Source organism: Pinus tabuliformis, chromosome 8, assembly GCF_031772625.1.
Source record: "Pinus tabuliformis cultivar Carrire ecotype Pingquan chromosome 8, CPIR1, whole genome shotgun sequence".
NCBI lineage: Eukaryota > Viridiplantae > Streptophyta > Pinopsida > Pinales > Pinaceae > Pinus > Pinus tabuliformis.
Window position 1 is genome coordinate 820,171,683 of NC_142294.1, and position 23,231 is coordinate 820,194,913.

Sequence of the window (23,231 nt, forward strand, 5' to 3'; positions counted from 1 at the left end):
AGACAAATACAAATGACTTTAGATTTAGAAAATGCGAATCTTCATGCAGAAATCAATCGAGAGCCCAATTAATGAAATGGCAATACCTTTATGTGTTCGATAAACAACATACCCACAAGAATATCCAAGCAGGCTTGATAGCCACAGTTATCAACTATGTAAACCAATTTCAGACATAGCTAGAATTTTTAGAGAAAGTTTTAACAAGCCATAATATATTACAAGCAACAATCATTGCAACTAGCATTTCCCCCAACAGTACACAACGAAAGGCAGTTGAGCTTTCTTGAAATATTTGAAGAGTACAAAAAGTTCTTGTGTAAAATGTGCAAGAGTATATAACGGAAAAAACTGTCTTAGCATATAAAAATAGCTCTGTAATGGTCTATCTGAACCTCAGGAGGAGCAAGAGCAGGTGACTCCACAGAATGAAGGTTTGGATCCCTATAAAAATAACCCATTATAGAAGTAATGCAAATTTTTTAATATAACATTCATATTAGGGAGCATCAGAAACTAAATTAAAGGCTCACCCTGAGAGCTTTCGTGCCAAATACAGGAATGGCTTCTCAAAGTTGTAGTTACTTTTTGTAGATATCTCATAGTACTGAAGATTCTTCTTTCTATGAAAAGTAACTTGCTTAGCTTTCACTTGCCTATTCTTCACATCGACCTTGTTTCCACAAAGAACAATAGGAATGTTCTCACGCACCCTGAAATTCACAAAGATATTTAGCTAATCAGTTCAGGCAGTTGTGCCACCACATAATTAAGGAACCTTCATTTCTACTTAGAGATCCAACCCCTCCTGCAAAAGAGATACCTGTAAAGATCTCTGTGCCACGTTGCGACATTCTTGTAAGTCAATTGCGTAGTAACATCAAACATGATAACTTCACATTGCCCATGAATACTGCAACAAACAAAATCCCAATCAGTAAATAAAAAGAAACAAATAAATATAACTGGAAAAACACGGAACCCTCACCAATTCAATTAGGAAAATGCCAACAGAAACAGGAAAATCAAACCAGTATTGATCAAAACAACCAATAACAGAGTTTGTCTATAAATTCAAAATTAAACTAAATTAAAATTCAAATAAATATAAGTGGAAAAATACAGAACTATCACCAATTCAACGAGGAAAATTCCAAGAGAAGCAGGGAAAGCAAACCAGTATTGATCAAAATAACCAATAACACAGTCTATCTATAAATTCAAAATTAAATTAAATTAAAATTCAAAATAAAGAGACATAAACGAGTGAAACAAAGTGCTAATAAAAAGGAACCAAAAAAGGGCTCATAGTTGCTCCATTGTCATTGATATTGAGGTTAAAAGGTGTTGCTACTGAGCCCACACTACATACATATCAACACGGGAAAATAGAATTGATAAGTCAAAAGTTCTCTTGGGATCGATCCAAGTTTAAATCCATGTAGGACCTTTTTAAACAAAAAGTTGAAAAGTCACCCCAAAAGCTCAAATGTACAGTGCTCCAATCAACAGGTGTCTACTACACCTGCAGAGGATGACAAAAACCAGTACTTTCGTAAAGTCCCAAGAGACTTGATTTCAAGTGAAAATCAAAATCAATCTGGCAAAATACAGAAATGGGAAAATAATAAAACTAATTATTGACGTACCTTAGCCACATTTTGTCATTAAACCTTACTTGACTAAGCTATAAAGTTGGATCATCATTTCATCCTTGGCTTTGTCAACTTGACAAAGCACCATAGCCTGCAAATCATCAAATCATCAATTCAAGTATCATGGACTGAATAAATAGGAAAACACATAACTACGGTTCTTTTACAAAAACAAAGAAATGAAAACAGACACAGATGGAACCACATTAGAGCTATGCGGTACAAGTGTTTTTCTTGAAAATTTAGACATATAAAAAAAGGAAATATAGGAAGTTAACCAGAACATTGCTCAGTGTTCAAATCACCTCTGCAAGTTAAGAGACTTCGCGTCAGATAATATAAGAGTTGTTGGTAAATAACTATTGCATGAATAACCTATTAAATGGGGTAGACTCAAACCCCGAAGTCACTTAGGGTTTTCAGGGTTCTTCAGGGTTTTGAACCCTGAATGGACGCAAGCAACTTCCAAGGATGAGAACCTTAAACTTCCCACCTGTTTTGAAATAACTTACCGAGGGGTAAAAACCCTCTAGCGAATTTCCTGGAAACGACAATGGGAAGTGAAACTCAGAGCGGGATTGAAACCTGGAGAAATGAAAAGACCCTAAGCTTTGTTTGGGGTACAACTCCAACAATTCGTATACAAAAGCCAAACACGATTTTACAAGAAATTCTTTTAACAGACACTCAAAACTATTTATTGAACTATTGTACAAGCTAGTTCAAGGCCATATTCTGAGTCTGGAAACTTTGAATTTTCATTACAGAAAACAAAATTGAATAGTACTAGAACAGATAAACATATGAGAACTGTGTATCTGAAGCTCAGGAACCTTGCGAGAACTAAGCCCACTTCAAACCATAGGAACTCTAAAGAAACAGAGTAGAACTCTTTAACTAACAAAGGAAAAACTTCCTTAAGAGACCCTAACCCTTCGGTGCCAGTATGCTTTTAACAGAAAGGCCAAAAAAACTGTGATGGGCCGAGGCTAGATGGCAGGAAGGGGCCATAATTTTCCAACTAGAATGATTCTTACCCAGTCGTTGTCGAAACCTGACACTGGAGGAGCGCCTTCCCCACTGGTATAGGTGCAAGCCTCAGAACAGTAACCAGACACCCTACCAGGTTATAATCCCACATAAAAGAAGGAAACTGGCGAACAATAATGCAAATAATAGGGTTACTTGAAAATAGTCTTGACCACCTCTGGACCATGAGCTCAAACTGCAAAGACATCAATTCCATCGTGCCGAGTGTGTCTAGTTGCATAGGGGGCTAAGGTAAGGGCCACAACAGAGCAGGCTTCGTAGGGAAGCTAACAAAAGAATGAGGTCAATACCATTGCTTTCCGGAGAAGAGTAGAACCTCGGGGTAGTGCCACCGTAGGATCACGAGGAGTGTGCTACACCGTTGATGAGGCAGAGATTCCAAGAGAAGCAAACGGGACCAGACAGTCTGCTCAAGCCACGTACATGGTGAGAGCATAGGAGTTAATGGCAATCGTTGCGAGCATGGAAGGCCATGTGATGGAAACAACGTGAAACACCCTGGGGTGTTGTGCATCAAGCCGCGTGGAATGCCAACATTAAAAAAAACATAAACCATTGCAATTAATCCAGCCAGCTAAATAGCCAAGTCATCAAACATTAATTTGTTTAATAAGTGTGACGAGATGGTAGAAACAAAAACCATTAAAGTTGTAGCAGCGTCATACGTTGAAATAGGTGCCGATAATCAAGTTATGCATTGTACAGTAAATTTTTTTTATGTGATGGTGAAAATAGTAAATTAATATAGTAGAGACATAACACTAATGGTCTCACCACCCTTTATCAGAGACTCAAGTAGAATATGAGCCCCTTCATCACAGACTCAAGTAAAGAATGAGCCCCTTTACTTGAGTGCATGATGAGTGATGAGACCACTACTTGAAACCTAGAACATCAAGAACATTAGTAAACTTGGGCACAACATATATCCAAAAAATAGTCTCAAATTTAAGCTTCAAGAAAACTCACCGTGAGTTGTTGGCGCAATGTTGAAATAAGATAGTTTATGAAATCATCGGGAGTGTATTGCCAGGAATCAGCCTCCACAGGGAGCAAATAATTGTTGATGTAGTCGTTGCTTCCGATGGACATTAAATAGATGGATTCACTAAAGAATTTCTCCACTTTGGCATGCCCGATTTTCTTGGAAATGGACATCTTGGTCCCTTGAAACAACTCTATTTGGCTCCACAAACAGAATAGTTGAATCTACGTGAGCATACAGTCAATAGGTGAGAAAATGAAATTAACCAAAAAAAAACCATAGGAGTGAGTAATGTTGAGTAGTTATTACAAAAATATATCCTGTTTCGTTTAGAATGCCTCTTCCACCCGAAGCATAGTTGACACCTTGTATCAACACAGTGTTGTCATCAGTGGATGGATCTAGGATCGGCTCCGGGATTGGAAAACCTGTTTTCTCAGCTGCAATATTAGCAACACCTAATCAAATCAATACCTCCAAAATGCCCAATATACAAATAAATATTCACAAGGTGAAAAAAGTTGAATTGTGGAAGCTGGGGGATGTAAGAAATACCAACTATATCACAAATGGTTTGACCATTGGTGTATCTGCCGGTAGGCATTCCGTTACCATAACCAATGCCATACCATGGATAATTGGACTTGGCTAGACTCCATGGTAGGTGATTGTTGTTTCCAGCATCTGACAAAGAGTCCCCGAATATAAAGGATACAGGCTTTATCTCTCTTTTTGCTTCACCTATGATAGCGTTTAACGCCACCACCATCGTGATTTCCATGAAACATGTACTCACTACCTCAATCATAAGCCTCTCCATTGCTACCCTCATATACTCAAAATGCTCTGTTGCAATTTTTTTTGTGTTCGAATTACATGTCGCGATCCTCTCGTATTTATAATAAAAGGTGGTGATTTTAGTATTACTGTCCGATACATAGAGTCAAGTATGAATATGACAAGAAATAGACGAAAAGTGGAGGAAGTATTAGAATGAATAATCGTTAAGGTGTACTATTCAGAACAGCTTCCACATAACCACAGACTTTCATGCAGAGGGTCGTGGAGTAGTCTTCATGAACTGCTGATATTTTTTACATTGCGGGAAATCATCCCCGCCACCTTCCTTATTCCATGTCATATGAACATGAGGTATAATTGTGTTTGCCACCTCAGATTGCCAATCTTTACGTAATGATCCACTACCAAAGGCTTTCTCTGCCTCTATAACAGCCTGCACCAAGGCTGATGAAGCAGACACATCAGATGGGATTTCCATATGTACTACAGAGAGGGACAAAAAAAGTACTGGAGACAGCTCGTCGTAAAAAAGAATGACACACGTAGCTCAGAAAGTTAGGAGGATAATAAAAGCTACAGGAAATATAGAGGGATCAGATATACGGATAGATATGGAAATGGTAGTGAGAAAATCCTATCAGATTCGATTAAGTGGAAATTTTTGAAAGTTGAATATTTTTAGGGAAGTACGTACAAGTTTACGCACTGATGAGATATATATATGTGCGAGGGTATACAAACTGATAGAGCTAATTAAAAACTTAAAATTAGTTGATGAAAGAGATCATGTCATAGCCAAAATGACGGTTAAGAAATTCATCCGAAATGTGCCAACCCATGTGTCACGAGTACCAAAACATGAAAACTCGAGTCCATACCATTCCAGAGAATTCTAGAGCAAGGAATCGGAAAACCGAAACCTTACCGGAAATTAATTCCAAAAAAACTAGGAAACCTGTAAACCTAAGGACCCATCTAGAACCCTGAAGCTAAGAGTTGTCCAAGTGAAACAAAAATGGAAAAGCCTTAGACTGTAGCAGGAAATATGCTGAAAAAAATATCATAGTATCATGGAAATCAAGAACAATAAGGACAACAGCATATACAGCTATAGCATATACACTAGGAATTCCCTATTCTACAACGAGCATCAGTGCATGGCTGGGAAATAATGAAATGGTTTGTAAATATTGTGCATGGGAATTTCGAAACAAAGACTTCCTTAAATATCAGGTAAGAACTCTGCAATAGTAATTCTAACCGAGCAAAAAGCATTTCAGCTTTACCATATCAATTGCAAGGAGTAAGGAACCACTCAGACTGAAACTAAAAAACCACAGAGAGGATATGGAAAAAACTGAAATATAGTAGCACAACTCATCAGATACAGGAAGGAGAACTGATACCATACCTCTGTGCTCTGCGCGAGGCCTTCATTGCAAAAAAGAGAAGCCTGAACCATCAATACCACCCGCAAATCCAGACCCAACGAAGAATGCTCCTCTTCAACAGGAAATCTCAGAACCGAAATAAGACTGATACTCACTTAAACGGGGAAATAAGGTTATCAAATACCCATCCAAAGCAGAATTAAGATGACCAGAACCATACTTTCTCTTGATATACTCCAAAGAGTATGACAGAAAGAAAAGGTTCAATCCATGCTAAACATGGACGAGAAAAGAAACCCGCTCAGGATGATGAGAAGAGGATTAAAACTGGTAGGAATCTATAATCATGGAGACTCAAATCTATGGTCATGGATGTGGGTAAGGAAAAAGGTGAAAGTTCAATGAATGAAATGAAAATGCGAGAAAGTCCTACAATTGTCAGGCCATAACTAGTATGCGAGGCGCCAAAAAGGATCTAACCAATTTAGAATCATACCACGCGCCAGGAAAAACAGAAAGGGAAAGGCCATACGTGAGACTAAATTTGGCCACGCGCAGCTATAAGGATAAAAACTGAGATCCACTCGTCTAGACAGGAAACATTAATGGTAGACTAACTAGACCAAAATGATGTTATGAATCATGAAGACATCTTACCTGAAAAACAAAAGACACGCGTAGGGTAGCTGGATATAGGGAATGCCACGCGTAGAGACATGGGTCGTACCCATAAATCAATTGCAGAGAGATATTCCACATTCAAAGCCACGCGCCGAGAGATGGTTCAAGGCATAAGGCCTTGCACAGAGCAGTAGAGTTCTCATGTTGTGCTTCAACTTCCATTTTCACTCAAACAACTTTATCCATCACTGCGAGCCACTAAAATCCTACAATTGAAGTCATAGAATTAGACAATGCGAATCTTTATTACAATATCTCCCACTTCCAAAACTCACTCTGGTTAGTATTGGAGCTTTGTGAAACTTTCTTTAAATAGTCACAAATTAGCGCTCAGAAAAAGAAAACTAGGTTTCCTTAGAGAAATCTTGGAATAGGGCTCAATATTAATATAAAAATATCCTTGGACTACCAATGAAATTACCTCAAAAAATAGTGAAGATTCCTTGATTATGCCAGTGATTTCAGCCACAATAGAATATGAAATTATTCCATAGAGGTGATTCAAATTAGGCCTCAAAATAGGTTAAAAAACTCCACAAAAAACCTCAAGTATACTCCTCAGAAAATCCACAATAGCCTTAGATCAATCTTAATAGCTCACAATGAAATTCATCCTCATCCATAGGTGAATGCGACTATTCCTCACCTACTAGAATAGAGATAATTCTAGGATTGGATAAAATTTCAATGCACTCCAAGGAGATGTCAAGCTCAAATATAAAGTGGAGAAAGCTTCTAGAGGGGTGAACATCATCCTAACACATGGCACCGACATAGACAAAATGAAACTTGAATTTTTAAATTTTGGAGCCAAAAAAATCATCCTTAAAAGCTGACATGGGATTCAAAGTATTTAATCAATAATCCCTTTACAAAGTCTTTCTTTGTAAGTTAAAATTAACTAGGATGATCCTTAATAATCCCAATATTAATGTTAATCAACCATTTGAGAATAAGTTCCATTAATTCACCACAACATCAAGTTGCCTTCATCAACTCATTTTGGGGATATTTACCATACTTTTGAGGCACTAAATTTAATCAAGCATATCTCGTCAAAAATGAGGAGTTATGTGGCATTCCACCTACCATTGGAATCGAAACAATGAGGATAATCAAATGAAGATGGTCTTGGACCCAAAAACATTGATTCTTGCATGCAAATTCCTAACTGCAGAGTATCATGGCTACACTACAACGGCTTGCTTTCTTCTCTTCCTTTTAGGATTTCGTGACCATTGGGTATTCCTATCAATGAAATCCATAGACAGATAAGAGTGTTTCAAAAAATGAGGTTGGGTAAATGACAACAACATTCAACAATTGATTGTGTCAATTATTTGACTAAGCCATCTACATATGCTATAGTTCTAACTATATCCATCCATTTATGTTTAGACTGAGATAAGACAATAATATAATTGTGATCCCTCTTTTCTAAAACATTTATGTAACTTTTTTTGTAGGCTGGAAGTGATGGGGGATTTTAACTGTTGGCCTAACGCAAAGGGTGCCTTAATAGTGGACCCATTAACCATCAATCCAAAGCTGAGTGAGAAAAACGTTTCTATAACTTAATGTTGATAGATATTATTAATTTGTTGATTTTGTGTATAACCATATTTATTCTTAGATGTGCCTATAGATAACTTTTAAGGAAACCCATTAGATACCTTTAATGTTAATCAACCATTTGAGAATAAGTTCCATTAATTCACCACAACATCAAGTTGCCTTCATCAACTCATTTTGGGGATATTTACCATACTTTTGAGGCACTAAATTTGATCAAGCATATCTCGTCAAAAATGAGGAGTTATGTGGCATTCCACCTACCATTGGAATCGACAAAATGAGGAGAATCAAATGAAGATGGTCTTGGACCCAAAAACATTTATTCTTGCATCCAAATCTATCTCGATGGATAAAGCTCGTTTGCCCGACTTTTATCTTTTGGCCCTAGGATAGAGATACATTTTGATTGAATTAATAGAGATCTTTTTCAACCCTCTTTGCTAGGGGAAATCTAAGCCCTAATTCTCACAAGTCAAAGCCCTATGTCAAACACTATTCTGAGGCCTAGAGAAGCCTTTGCTAAGGATCTTTCACAAGAAATTAGGTGGCTATGTTTTGAGTCTCATTCAACCCTCTATGGAATTTAATATAAAGCTACTTCATTTCTTATAAATTTGTTCAGTGGCATCTTAATGAGTGTAGGAATTTGGTTGCATTTCAGACCTCCTAAGGCAGCTTGAGACTATGTTTCAAATATTTTTGGGAGGGTCTTTTACTTCACTAAATATTCCTCTTCTCACTAAAGTGGGGCATCCATGTGTTCTCTTATGTTGGATTGGATATTGGAGTGATATCACTTGAAAGGGTTGTTCAAAGTTCTTTCTGAGGTTGGATCGAGGCCTAATCAGAGGTGGGTCTAATGAGCATTTATTATAAAGGTCTTCCAAAGGGTTTCCTTAAAAGTTATCTATAGACTTTTTTAGTTGATGGAATTTTAACGAGTTGTCATTTAAAACTCCACAAATCTCCAGTTAGTATTGGAGCTTTTCACCTTATTACAATATGGCTCTCTAGAATTAGAATATGGGTCGATATTGAAGTCAAAATCCTCCCTTAACCCTTTAGCCAAAAATATGTCTCCTCAAGTATCTCCAATAATATCATATGAAGAGTCATAATATTTAACTTGGAATTATGGCCCACCATGATCATCTAATAATTAATTGAAATAGCAGTAGAGCCCAATTTAGGGATTGGGTGGATCATATGGTGGGACTATGCTAGTGGGAACCCTAAATAAATGACTTGAAACCCCCTTGATTTTCTACCTTGATGGCATTCATCTCCCAAATTTCTTGTTGGATACACAAGTCCTAAAAACATGACAAGGAAGATGAGAGGAAGTTGACAAGGACATTAGGTTGTCGTAGAACATCATAAAGTGCATCCACATGGATGAACATGGAATGGGAATTAAGGTCATAAAGCTGTAAAGGTCACAAAGGTGCATCAAAATATTTTTGGAGTGTCCCAAAGGTAAATATACAATTCTTGTCTCGTATAAAATAAAATATACATTTATTGTGGTGATAGTATCCACAAGATTCTTAGAACTAGTGGTATAGTGTTTGGAAATGAATGAATAAGCAAGAAAAGGGGGAAAGTATCTAACACCTGTACACTCAAGGCTAGCCTACAATTGATGTTACATTGCCTTGGAATCTCCACCATATTTGGGTAACTCGAATTCTCCATGCACTAGATATTTTGGGTTGATTGATCAATTAACTGGATGATCACTGAGTTTGACTAAAGTCCCACTGCACAATTGGCCTTCCACTAGTATGGGCTTTGAAATCTTCCATGATAAGTGCTTATTCTTGGGGCTTGGTTTTCAAGGAAACGTCCAATGTTCACCCTAGACTAACTATGATCATCAATAACCACTTGGTGAATGCTAGTAGTCAACCAGTAAACCAACCACACAAGAATTTGAAACCGAATAGGTCAAAATGAAAATTAAGTATGTTAATGCAAGAGTTCAATAAGAACTTGAATTTAGTTACTCGTGCCTACTAGGGAGATATTTCCATTAAAGGAAATCATAACACAAGAAACAACACAACAAAGTATAAGTGATCTGAATGATGATGTTACCAAATATGTAAATGAAGGACTCGGAAATTTATAGTGATCATGGGAATGATAGATCTCGAACAGAGCATGATGATGTTGTTGGGGAGGGATATATCATTATGGAGGGATGGATTTAGTTTCTAAAAGGGTCTCAACTCAATCTACATAGTTGGATGGATTGTTTATCTCAGATACATTGAGATTGGTTAAATTCAGCTTATCGGGTTCATGAGGGTAGGAGAGGGAGGCGAAATAGAGATGGGAAGCTTAACAGTGATCCAGAAGGAAAATATATGCCTGCATTTAAAGGTAGATGGAATGCTAGGGGGGTAATTTGATTCAAACAAAGGGTGAATTATGCTTCCTTGAATGGACATCATGAGACTGTGTTTAATATTCACCATTCTGAAGCTGCGAGAAGACTAGAGTGTAAGCGCAAGAGAGAAGCTAAACATATTGTGGGTTGTGAAGAGGGACAAGAAGGCCCTTTCTGGTTCTTCCTCTTTTATATTGGAGACACAAGATTTAAGAGTGTTTATAAGGTAGCAGTAAATATGAGATGGATTGTCAAGCATATGCTGGTAGGGGTGTTGTTGGACTGTCACAGTGGAAGAAATGATCTAATGGATAAAATGAATGTCTACTGAAAAAGAAAATTTCAATTTTGAGGTGCAACTTGGGAGGGGTAGCTGATGGTTCCCTATGCTAGGTCAAGTGCTTGCAATGGATTAAAGATCAACTTCTGCTGCAAAGTATCACGAGGAATATGATTATGCAATAACTGCACCTGAAGAATTCAAAGTCAAAGTCTAGGACTCATTATAAAGAAGTGGTTCAAACAATAACCACTAAGTTTTGAATGGGATCTAAAATTTGACTTTCTCAAAATTGAATGAAGTTGGAACCACTCTGAAACAACTTGAAACAATTAATGTTAATGTTAAAAATTTAAGTAAAAGCTGACATTATCCTTATCTTTCCTTTTCAAAAAGGAAAGATAAGGAGAATGTCAACTTTTACTTTAACTTTAAAAATTAAATATTACCATTAATTACTAGGGTTACGTTTTGTAGGGCCCTCGAGTTAATAATTTTTTTTTTCCTTTTCAGTATTTTTTATTAAAAAATTATTATTTGGTGGTCATTAGCTATGTTGCACTACATTATTCAGAATTGGTCAGCTTATTAGAGAACTAGTGAATTTGGTGTTTTAAGGTCAGTTCAATACAAGACCAACCTTAGCCAATCTGAACCACCAAAATAGACTAGTACAACTCTAGGCCAATGGGACCAACCAATTCCACTAGTTCTAGGCTAGTTCCAATAAGAGTTTTCCCTTCTCATCTTCCTCTGAAGTCGTTTTGTTGGATCCTTTCAGGAATGGTGATTTGGAAAGTGCCATAAACTGTCGAATTGTTGTGAGCACCTAAGATCATAAGTAGTTAAGCCTTGGCAAACAGAAATTTACAAGGACCTAGTACAGACATCCCAAAAGATATTTAGTGAGGATGTGCATGCAAGGAACTATTACAGACCTCCCAAGACACTTAGTGAGGACATGCATGACCAAAAAGCACAAAAAAAAATATCCACCCTCAAAGACCATGCCCAAAACATTGAATTGTGGTGCAAAACAAATTGCTAGTAGGCTATTAATGCTGCCAACAATAATTCGCTCTCTAATTTCACAAGAAGCTCCTAATCAAGCTACCTCATCCACTAGCGTTATAGCAAGTTCTTGCAACTGTGTGAGCTACAAGAAATTAAAACTACCTTCGAATCTCCACCAATTTTAGGGGACTTGACTTCTCTTCATGCCCCAACTATTTTGGGTTGATTGATCAGTTAACTAGATGATCACCGAGTTTGACTGAAGTCCCACTGCTTAAATGACCTTCCACTAGTTCCTCCAAAAGTTAGAACTAGTTTAACTGATAACAACCTGAGATAATTGACCTTTATTGCCACAAGTTAGCAATCGCATATGCAGAACTGAACTCTAACTCCTCCAACTCGAATTTATTGAGTAAACTAGGTGACACAAGCCACGTCACACAAGTTAACATCATCCAAGTTGTCTGTTGATGTGGAAATTTGAGTTTTTTCAATTTAATCAAGGAAAAATCAAATTGAGAATTTCTTGCTGCATTTTTCAACACATAGTTCATTGGAATGCATTACTTTCACTATGAACTTGGCACAATTCACATGTTAAGTTCATAAGGTTTTGGGCTGATGTGGTTCTATGTGTTGTGTATATAAATAATAGGTGTCCAACTCTTGCTATTAGAAACAAGACTCCCTATGAAATGTGGTATGGCCACATTCCTTCGGTGAGGCATCTCAAGGTTTTTGGTTCCTCATATTATGCCTTCATACCTAAGGAATAGATAAAAAAACTCAGTGCAAGGAGTCACAAATATATCTTCTTTGGGTACTCATACCTCCAAATCATACCATCTCTATGATGAAGTGAATAAGAAGTTTATAATATCTAGAGATGTGATCTTTCTTGAGTCTTCCAAGATTGACAATGTTGTTGAGTGGTAGCTTAATTGTTTGGATATATTCGAACATGCAAAGTATTTTCAAGAGTTTGATAGTGAGATTCCACATCTCCTTCTCTTAGCTATATAATTTCTATGAAGAGCCTTGAAGAAATCAGGTTGAAGGAAATTCCTTCACCTGCTTTGTCAGGAAAGAGCTAAGAGACTATTGGCAGCAGGTAGCCAAATCTGACAAGCGGTGAGGGTACATGCAAGATACAAAGCAAGGATTAATGCAGAGGAGTGTACTGACTACATACATATCATCAAACATCTTTCATCCCACTTAGGATGCCTTGCATTGTGCCTGGTTAGTCATAATATCATGTTGGTCACAACCTCAGTAGCTTAAATAAACAAGTGGTAATACTCTTCATCTTCTAAGCTATGTAATAAACAAGTGAAAGGGAGCAAGACACGTAGATCAAACACATGGAATGACTTTCAGTTCTTGCAACCATGAATTTCATTGAAGACGGAATGATACGACAATGATAAGAAAACTTTAAGCTACATTAAGAGACGTATTTCAAAAGATGTGCTTTGTTTTCCATACCTAGCCTCCAAAGGGTTATGCATCAGATGGAGTCTTCATGCAGTCCTAATATTCTATCATACCTTGGGTTTCTTGGTCTGCTCATTTTTCTCCTTAGCTCCTTGAGAGTCATCTATCATGTCATCTTTCTTCGTGGCCCTACTTGGGAGGAGGCCCTGGGAGGACACATCTATGCAATTTCAGGCTGCAAGGTAGACTGGGTAGTTAAGGGGCAAAACTGCACAGTTTTTGGAGACAGTGGGTTCCGGCTGAGGGAAGGACACTGGAGGAAACCACTACATATTTTTGAATGGTAAGGGAGGTTGGGATTTCTACGCATTGCATGGTTCGAATAAGCAACGGAAAAGCTTGAGGGTTACATATGTGAAGTGTGTATTTCAGGAAAGTTGGATGAGGCTAGGTTGCTAAGGAAACTCTGAAATTTAGCTAAGTGTGGGATCAGTGGAACTTATGTGAATAGTGATAAAACTTCACTATGATCACACACTTGAAAACTTATCGATACAACATAGACCATCCAGAACATATAACACATACTTCACTTAATGCAACAACCTTTGTGGCATCTTACGGCAAGTGCAGCTTCGATTATAGACTTTGGGAGGATAAAGGCAACACTTGTGTAAGAGTGTGTGAAATGAGTGTTAAACATGTCTCATTCTCATAAATATTTCCCCTTGAAGCAAAACAACCTCCCTTTGCGTGACAAGTGATTACCCCCATGCCCAAAGATGACACATTCTATGTAAAGATAAAAGCATAAACGACTCTTAAGATTGAAAAGGGGAGCATGAGATCATCAACTTACCAATAAGTGACTAAGGAACGATTGATCACAATATCCATAGTAGGCTCTGAAATTTAAGTGCAGGCAAAAATTTTGGAGGGTGTTGCAGCCTCTACAACAGAGCCTTCACCTTCTTGCTAGCTTCGTTTTCAACTAGTGTCTTGAATTCTATGAACTCAGAGAATGTCTCATCTTTATTCCACGTGAAGAAGATCCAACACTTCCGTGAGAAGTCATCAATAAAAGTGACAAAATATTTGTGTCTGACAATGTAGGTTGTCGAGAAAGGTCCATAGACATCATAGTGGATCCTTTCTAGGACTGCATGTGCTTTGTTGTCCTAATCATGGAATGTGGATTTTATGTACTTTTGTAATGTACATCCTTTGCATATATACTATTGCCTAAGTGATCCTTTAGAGAGGTGAGTGGTTATTTGTTCTATAATATTCTAGGTACCATGATACAAATGACCAAGTATTTTGTGCCAAAGTTCATCGACATCGCGACCTTCACTTTCTCCGCCTTAGTGCTTAATGTAGCACATTCTTCCAGATCTAGCTTATACAGGTTCTTCACACGAACCCCGATCTTCTTCACCTGCCCCGTGGCTATGTGTCTCAGGAATGCTTTTCCTTTGTTGAATATCACTTCACAACCATGGTAAACCAACCACTCAGTGAATGCCAGTAGACAGACACCTAATCCTTTACCTTTACCTTTTTTTACTATCGCCTCATAATTGCTGGTTTTGAAGGGCATCTTTGATGTAACGTCAAAGACCTTCCGCCATAATAACAAAAGAAAGGGTGAGAGAGGGTCCGCTTGTAGAATACCTCTGGACGGGTGGAAGGGGGTGGAGGGGGTCCCGTTGACAAGAATTGAGAAAAAGGTAGAAGTGATGAGACTCATAATCCATCTTACCCAAGGGGGGTAAATCCAAAGGCTAGCAGTATTTTTTGAATATATTTCCAGCTTAAAGTATCGAAAGCTTTTGAGAGGTCGATTTTTAGGAGCATACCTGCCTTTTTGGTTTGCTTTAGGGAGTGAATGATTTCATGAGTGAGAATTATGCCATCGGTGATCTACCTTCCTTCCACGTAACCTGATTGCTCTGGTGATATAAGAAGAGGAAGCAGGGGCTTGAGGCGTGTGGCGATCACTTTGGAGACAATTTTATACAATACATTGCATAGTGCAATAGGTCAGAATTTGTCCGGAGTCTGGCTGTTCTCCTCCTTAGGGATGAGGGTGATGAAGGTGGCATTCAAGGATGGAAGCATCCATCTGTTAACTCTGGACTCCTCGACTACTTGCTAGACTTCCTCCTTGATTAGATCCCAGAAGTTGTGAAAGAAGTCCGAAGTGAAGCCGTCTGGTCTGGGTGCTTTCCCAACCTTGAGTTGTCGCATAGCTGTCTCCACTTCCTGTAAAGAAATAGGCTTGAGGAGTATTTGATTATGTTCCTCAGTTAGGATCTTAGGAATAATCTTGATGATCTTCTCTATAGCTGGTAGCCAATTAGTCTCTGTTTCCTAATGCGCCCTCCGAAAGTGGGTGAGGAGTTCCTATTATATATCTTCATGCTTCTCTAGATGTTCCCCTTGTCGATTTTGGAGGAGAGTAATGCTGTTGTGCATTCTCCGTTGGATACTGGTATGGTGGAAGAACTTTGTATTGTGTTCGCCCTCTTTAAGCCATCAGATCCTCGATTTTTGTCTCCAAAGAATCTCTGCCTGTCTTGCTCTTTCTGAGATCTGTGTTTGTAGTTGACATTCTTGTTCTGCTATGGTTTCGGATCTGCCTTCAGCTATGATTCTCTGTTGTAATTTTTTCATTTCTTGTTCAAGAGTGTTTGCGCCTCAAAGATATTGCCAAAGGTAAAGCGATTCCATTGTTTTATTTTTTCCTTGATATGTTTTAGCTTTTGTTGGAGCTTGTACATTTTTTTTTTGACAAATTTGGTTGCTATTATAAATCTGAAAAAAGGAGGGAGACTGAGCTCCTAAAATACATGCTGAGGTGCCAAGAAGAGCTAGGGAAGAAAGAGTTACAATTTAAACAAAATTCCTCCTTAATCCTGCCTTTTGGGCTTCTAAAAACCAAAGACCAAAGGTAAATCCTAACAAACTGCAGTAGTAAATAACAGCATTTACAAAGCATATCAATCTATATTATTGTGGCTGATGTGTCGAGCAGTGGACTCTTCAGGTTTGTCGTCGGTGCCGACTTGCTTCAAGCTTGACGAACTTGTTGGAGCTGCGTTTTTCTTTTCTACTGTTCCTTTTCTGTTGTTCCGTTTTTTCTGCTGTACCCTTTCTGTTGTTCCTTTTCTGCTCTATTTTCTGCTGTTCCTTTTCTGTTGTTCCTTTTTTGCTGTATTTTCTACTATTCAATTTTTTCTGTTTTTCCTTTTCTGTTATTCCTTCGGGAAAACAGAACAGCAGAAACCAAAGGCATATCGGATGAGATGAGATGTTTTTCAAATCCAGAAGGTCTCTTCATTATGGTATATGCTGAAATGATTCCATGCCATTGCAGATAAGGCAGCCCAGTGATCTGGCACAAGCTTTGTTGGCTTGACTGTCCGCAATTTTATTGAGCGATCGCAAAACATGATAGTAGCACACATCTTTCATGGTGTGTCCTAAAATTTGGCACCGTCTAATAATCTGCTGAAGGAGAGCATTGGGCAGATCCCTATTCTGAACCATTGCACTAACGACTATCGCTGAGTCTCCCAATATTGTGACTGTGTCTATACCAAGCTTCCCAAGTTGGATAAGACCTTGGTAAAGGGCCAGGGCTTCTGCTATGTTATTGGAAGTGTGGCCAAGACCCCACTCGTATCAGAGTATGTTATCCCCATTAGCATTAAAAATAACTCCTCCCGCCCCTGCTACCCTGGGATTCGACTTTGAGGCCCCATCGAAACAGAGATAATGCCTATTGCTATTTTTAAGCCAACCTGCAAATTCTTCCTCTTTTAGCCTGATCTTCTAGTTAGGGGAAACATTGTTGTTTCTATTGCTAGCAGCGTTGCCCTTCTGATTGCTGGTGTTTTGGTCTAACAAGTGTCTAATGAAATTGCGTTCTTCTATGCTGAATTCATTGACATTTATACTTCTTGGATTCTTAACTGAGATGATATCAAGGGCAAGACTCCTTGCCTTGGTGCAAAGGCTTCTAATAGTCGAGTCCTTATCCTTAAAAACCTTCTGATTTCGTGCTAGCAAAATATTCCATAGCATATTGTGGGGAAGAATGTCCCAGACTCTCTTCACTGTGTTATTTTTCCTATGCTGCCAGGGGTATTTTTTTTCCATTTGTAAAGAATTTCTCCTATGGTGTTTTGGGTGTTCCATGGGATTTGATTGTTATGAGACAAGTTCCTCCAACAGTCGATGGCAAAAGGGCATTCAATAAAGAGATGATGCATTGATTCTTCAACAGCTAAGTAGTTAGGACAACGAGAGGGGCCATTAATTCCCCTCTTTTGAAAATTTTCGGCCGTGAGGATTTTCCCTTTGAGCAGGGTCTAGAGAAAAACTTGATTTTTGGAATTGCCTCGGATTTCCAAACCACCTTCCAGTGGTGCCAACTTGGCATGGGGTAGCTGATGTTGCAAATATAATGGTGAGCATCTTGGATGGTGCAAGAGGATTCAGATGGGTCCCAACAAAACCCATCAAGATCGTTCTTTTTTACAGGGGCTATACTGTGCAAAAGGGATTGAAGGACAGAAAGACTAGTGTTGAGACTATTGGGTATGGCTGGGAAGGCCCAACCTGACCAAAGAAGGGTGTGAGGATCCCATTGGGAGATCTGGTCCAGGTAATGAATGCTTGTTCTTTCAAAAAAGGAAAGGATAGGGTGGACTCTGCCATGTCTGTTTATTGGCTGCTGACCCATGATTCTGTCTGCTCCAATATTGATGCTTGCACCTCCCTTGGGGATTTTTGAAGTATTTTGAGAAATTAGTGGAATTTCTCTCTTGCATAATCGCCAAATTTTGGAGGATTCTCTATTGGGAATATCTCGATCAAGAAGCTTCTATCTAGGAAAATTGAGGTATTTAATTTCCAGAACTTTTTTCCACCATGTTGGGAGTCCAGTAATGAGTCTCCAGCCAATTTTGCCTCCAAAGGCTAAATTGAGAAATTTAGGAGATCTAATTCCAATACCTCCTCAGTCTTGGGGCTGGATCACTTGCTTCCAATTAATCAAGTTGAATTTATTTTTATCATTCCCCCCCCCCCCCCCCCCCTACCATAGGAATTGGCAAAGGACAATTTCCATTTTGTTGTGGAAGGAGGCTAGAGCTTGAAGAAGAGAAAAATGATATAGGGGGAGAGAAGATATACCTGACTTAAGAAGAGTGAGGTGAATAGCTGGGTTGAGCCAAATAGATCCCCATTGCTGCACTTTTCTTTTCATTTTGTCGACTACTGTGTCCCAAACTTCTGCTCTCAAAGGTCCAACACTTACAGGCATGCCTAAGGAAGAGAAGTGAGTCCAATCATACTTGCATGTGACTCCAAAGATGATGGCAATATTGTGAAGCACCTGTACTGTTGTGTTCCAGCCATATATGCAGCTTTTCAAATTATTTACCATTCCGCCAGAGTAGCTCATGTATTTGTCAAGGAGAGATTTGAAGCGCTTGGCTATTGTGGTGGAGGCCCCTCTAATCACCATGGTGTCATCGGTAAATTATGAATGATTTATGTTCTTAACCCCGTCCCCAAATTTTATTCCTGTGATTAAGCCAACCCTCCGGTTGAAGTCCAACGCTATGCTGAAGGATTCAGCCATTAGAATGAAGAGATAAGGTGAGAGGGGGAAACCTTGTTGGAGGCCTCTGGAGGATTGGAAAGCTTCTTCGGGTCTACCATTTACAAGAGGGGAGATCCATGGCCCCGAAATGCAGGCTCAAATGAGGTTGAGAAACCGGTCATCAAATCCCATCTTCTTCAAAGCTACCAAGAGGAAGGAGTGTCTCACTCTATCAAATGCATTGGCCAGATCAAGCTTGAGGATAAACCCTTTCTCATTTCTGGTTTGACTCGAATGGATGGCTTCTTGCACAAGTAAAATGGAATCAGTTATTTGTCTGTTGGCTAAGAATCCCCCTTGATTTTCGGAAATGAGAGAAGGGAGCAAAGGCTTTAGGCGTGTAGTAATGATTTTTGTCAAGATTTTATAGGAGGAGTTACAGAGTGATATGGGCCTGAAACAAGAAAAGGAAGATGGCCTATTTTCTTTGGGGATGAGTGCTAGATGAGTAGCATTGGTATATCCTCCTATTTTTCCTTTTCGTTGGATCCAATTGAGCATTTTTGTCAAGTCCTTTTTAATAATTCCCCAGAATGATCGATAAAAGCAGATGGGAAAGCCATCTGGTCCCGGGGATTTATCAGGTTGAAGAGTCCAGATTGATCTCTTGATTTCCTCCTCATCTATCTCCTTGCTTAAAATTTCATTCATTTCCCTGCTTATCCCTATTGGGAGATGCTGCAATAAATCTGTATAATCCTTTGCTTCCTTTGTTTCAGTTAGCAGGTCCCGATAGTGATCTGTAATAGCTCTTCGAATGGCTTCTTGAGTGCTTTGTCTATCACCTTCTGCATCTAGGATGGAGCTAAAATTATTCCTTATCTTTCTGGCTGTCGTTTGCTTGTGAAAAAAAACAGAGTTCTTGTCACCCCTTTGTAACCATAATTGTCTCGATTTGAGCCTCCATTTTGTTTCCTCTTCTCTGTTAACTCGGTATAGATGTAAGCAGATTTCATTCTCCTATTGTTTGTTCTTTTGGGAAAGGCCATTATCCTCTATTGCTCTTTGGATACTCTCCAGATTTTTCTTAATTTCTTTTTTTACCTTCTCTAGTTCTTAATACTTTGTTTTAGCCAATTCCTTGATGGCTTGTTTTGTTTTCCGTAGTTTTGTTTCCCAAATGAAACCGGGAGAGCCTTCCGCATGTTGGATCCAAGATCTGTAAAAAATTCCTGCAATTGCTGGTATATCATTTTAGAGAGAATTGTATCTGAATGGAATGGGCCCGAGTGGCCTATGATTTTCCAGCGTTAGAGTTACTGGGAAGTGGTCGGAGGCAGAGCACGTTAGAATGTTAGCATATCCGATGGAGAAAGTAGAGAGAAGTGTAATATTGATGAGAATTCTATCCAACCGCTCCATGATGTTACGAGCACCCATCCTGTGGTTGTTCCAAGTGTATCTACAATTTTTTGGAGGGACATCCATAAGATCATGCTCCTGCATGATATTTTCCAACTGTATTCTATATGGATCAGGCGTAAAACTGCCTCCCCTTTTCTCATTGGTGTGGAGGATTAAATTAAAGTCACCTCCTAGAATAATGTTAGTGTTCTCTTCTACATCCAGACTGCCTTTTAGATCATGGCAACAACTATCCTTATCTCTGCAGTGATTTGGCACATAGATGTTGTAGATGATAATGGCTCGCTGATCTGCTTTATTTTCCAGAGTTGTTTTGATCCAGTGTTGATTTATTGTTTCCGAAATACAGTTCCATATACCTTGATTCCAAATTGTTGCTATTCCTCCTGAGGCTCCTCTTGCTTCACTAATGCTTCCTCTATACTATCTCTGCTGCTTAATGACTTTATTCATTTCCTTGTGGTTTTGTTTTGTTTCTTGTAACAATAATTCTTGGCTTCTCAGAAATGATAAGATCCCTTAGGGTTGCTACCATAGAGGGGTGCCCAAGTCCCCTGATGTTCCAAGATAATAATTTCATCATTGGATATGCAGTATGCGGGGAGGTGCTCGCCCCCCTTGGTCCTTGTTGATTGCTTTTCTGTCATGCTGCCCCAGGATATAAGTTTCTATGGGTGTCTGCGTTCCCATTTCTATGTCCTTTTGCGCATTCTCATCCCTATGTTGCTTAGCAGATTTCCTGCCTGGGCCAGGTTTCTTGGAGGGTTCACTAGAACCCGCGTGATCTTTAGATGAGCTTCTGGTGATTCTGTTGAGGGGAGGATTAAGAAGAGGCTGAGAGGAAATAGTAAGAGGCAATGAGGATTCGATAGTGTCTTGACATTGGCTTTCAGGGAGAGGGGGCTCATAGGGATCAGGAGGAGAGTGGGGGAATGAGGGGTCTTCTTCCTCCAAAGATTCGAAGGGGTTTGATGTAGAGGGTAATGGCTGAGTCAAGATGGGAGGGGGGAGAAGGATGCAGCTTAGATTTCTGGGGGAGGCTTTGGTTTTGGGCCAGACTGTTTAGGGTTTACTTTCTTTTTTTTGACTTGTTCCCATGTGTCTTCACTGGCTTCAACATTTTCATTCATTTCATTTTCTTTTAGTTTACTACACCTATTCGCAAAATGACCATATTCATGGAATACCTTACATTTGAACGGGATTTATTCGTAGTCTAGCTGCTGAATATGGGTCCATTGGTCCACATTGATCTTGATTGCTTCCGGAAGGCCCTTTCCTAAGTCGACTTCAACACAGATCCTTGCACATGCGTGCATGTTTTCCTTTGGTTCGAATCTATCGATGTATTTTCCGACAGCATTCCCAATGGCTTTGACCGATTCATCTCCCCAGCAATGAAAAGGGAGATGGGGCAAGCAAACCCAAACCGGGACTGCATTAGGTATATCCATTTCTGGGTCGAAGTCAGGGGACCATCTGTTCAAATAGAGACCTCTTGAATCCATGAAGTAGGGACCATTTCTGAAGATGAGATTCTGGTCTTCTTTGGTTTCAAAGAGGAATGTGTAGTAACCCCTTCCACAGAATCTTATTGCGATTTTTCCATGGATGTTCGTGTTCCAGTTGCACTCCACCCATTTCTATACAGCTCTGGGAGAGGGCCACAGGCCAGTAAATTGTCCAACCAGACCTCTCTCTACTAGAGAGATCGCTGCCTTCCTTAGGAGACTAGGGGGAAGGGAGATTTCTGGGATGTCAGCCAGTTTCTTGACAAACTTTGAAGCTGTGGGTTTGTTTTAGATGGTGGCATTTTTAGAAATGAGAGAGGCGAAGATCTCATCCTGGTCTTCATTCTCTTGCATCTGGGAGGGGTCGATCCCAGCCATGGAAAGGCCAGAAGGGAGCCAGTCGCAGCATTGGCCAGAGGAGGGTAGAGCCCGACTGCGGGGGTGTTGAGGAGGAAGACTGGAGGCCCAGCAGTAGGGGCTGCCAGGTAGGAGGCCTGCGGAGGGCCGCAGGAGACAAGGTTGCAGGGGCGCGAGAGCTCCAGTTCAAAATCTCGCGCGCGATCAAAAGGTCAACATTGGAGCTTGTACATTTTTGTGCCTTCTGGTGGTGTGAAATTTCTCCATGTCTCTGTTATCAAGTTATGAAAATCGGGGTGATTCAGCCAAAAGCCTTCAAAGTGAAAAGGCCTACGAACATTGTCTCCCAGTCTTTGCTAGTGAAGCCTAATAGGCCAATGATCCGAGCCAGAGAGTGGCAATATAGAGGCCAAGAGATCCCTGCCAAGATGTATTGCATTATCAGAGATCAAGAATCTGTCTAACCGAGATGCAATTTGGTGGGCATCTGCACGCTTGTTTTTCCAAGTATAAACGCCATTGTTGAATTCCATATCTATAAGCCTATTGTTATGAGTGTATTTTTTGAAGTGCGTGCTTTCACAGTCCAGCTTGATCCATCCTCCTCTTTTTTCCTCCAATCTTGTAATCATGTTGAAGTCCCCTCCTGTGATCCAAAGTGAGTGGGATCTTTCTGAGTTGATCTGAGTTAGGGTGTTGAGTGTGTCTACTTTGTTTGTTGCCTCTTGGGGGAAGTAGACATTAGTTAAGTGTCCATGAACATTTGTCACTGTTAAATGAAACTTGGCATGAATAAAGTGCTTACTGGCATGTATGTTGGTAAGTGTTATAGCTCTATCATCCCAAACGATGGCTAGCCCTCCTGAGGCTCCCATGGTTTCCACCGCCACTTCTTTGCTTCTTGGCCACACTTTGGCAAGGATCTGATCCAACGTTGTGGAATTACACTTGGTCTCTTGCAAGAAGAGAATTTGAGGCTTTTCCTGTTGTAGCATGTTCTTTATTAATCATCCCTTCCCCGGGCTATTGAGCCCTCTGATGTTCCATGAGATGAGCTTCA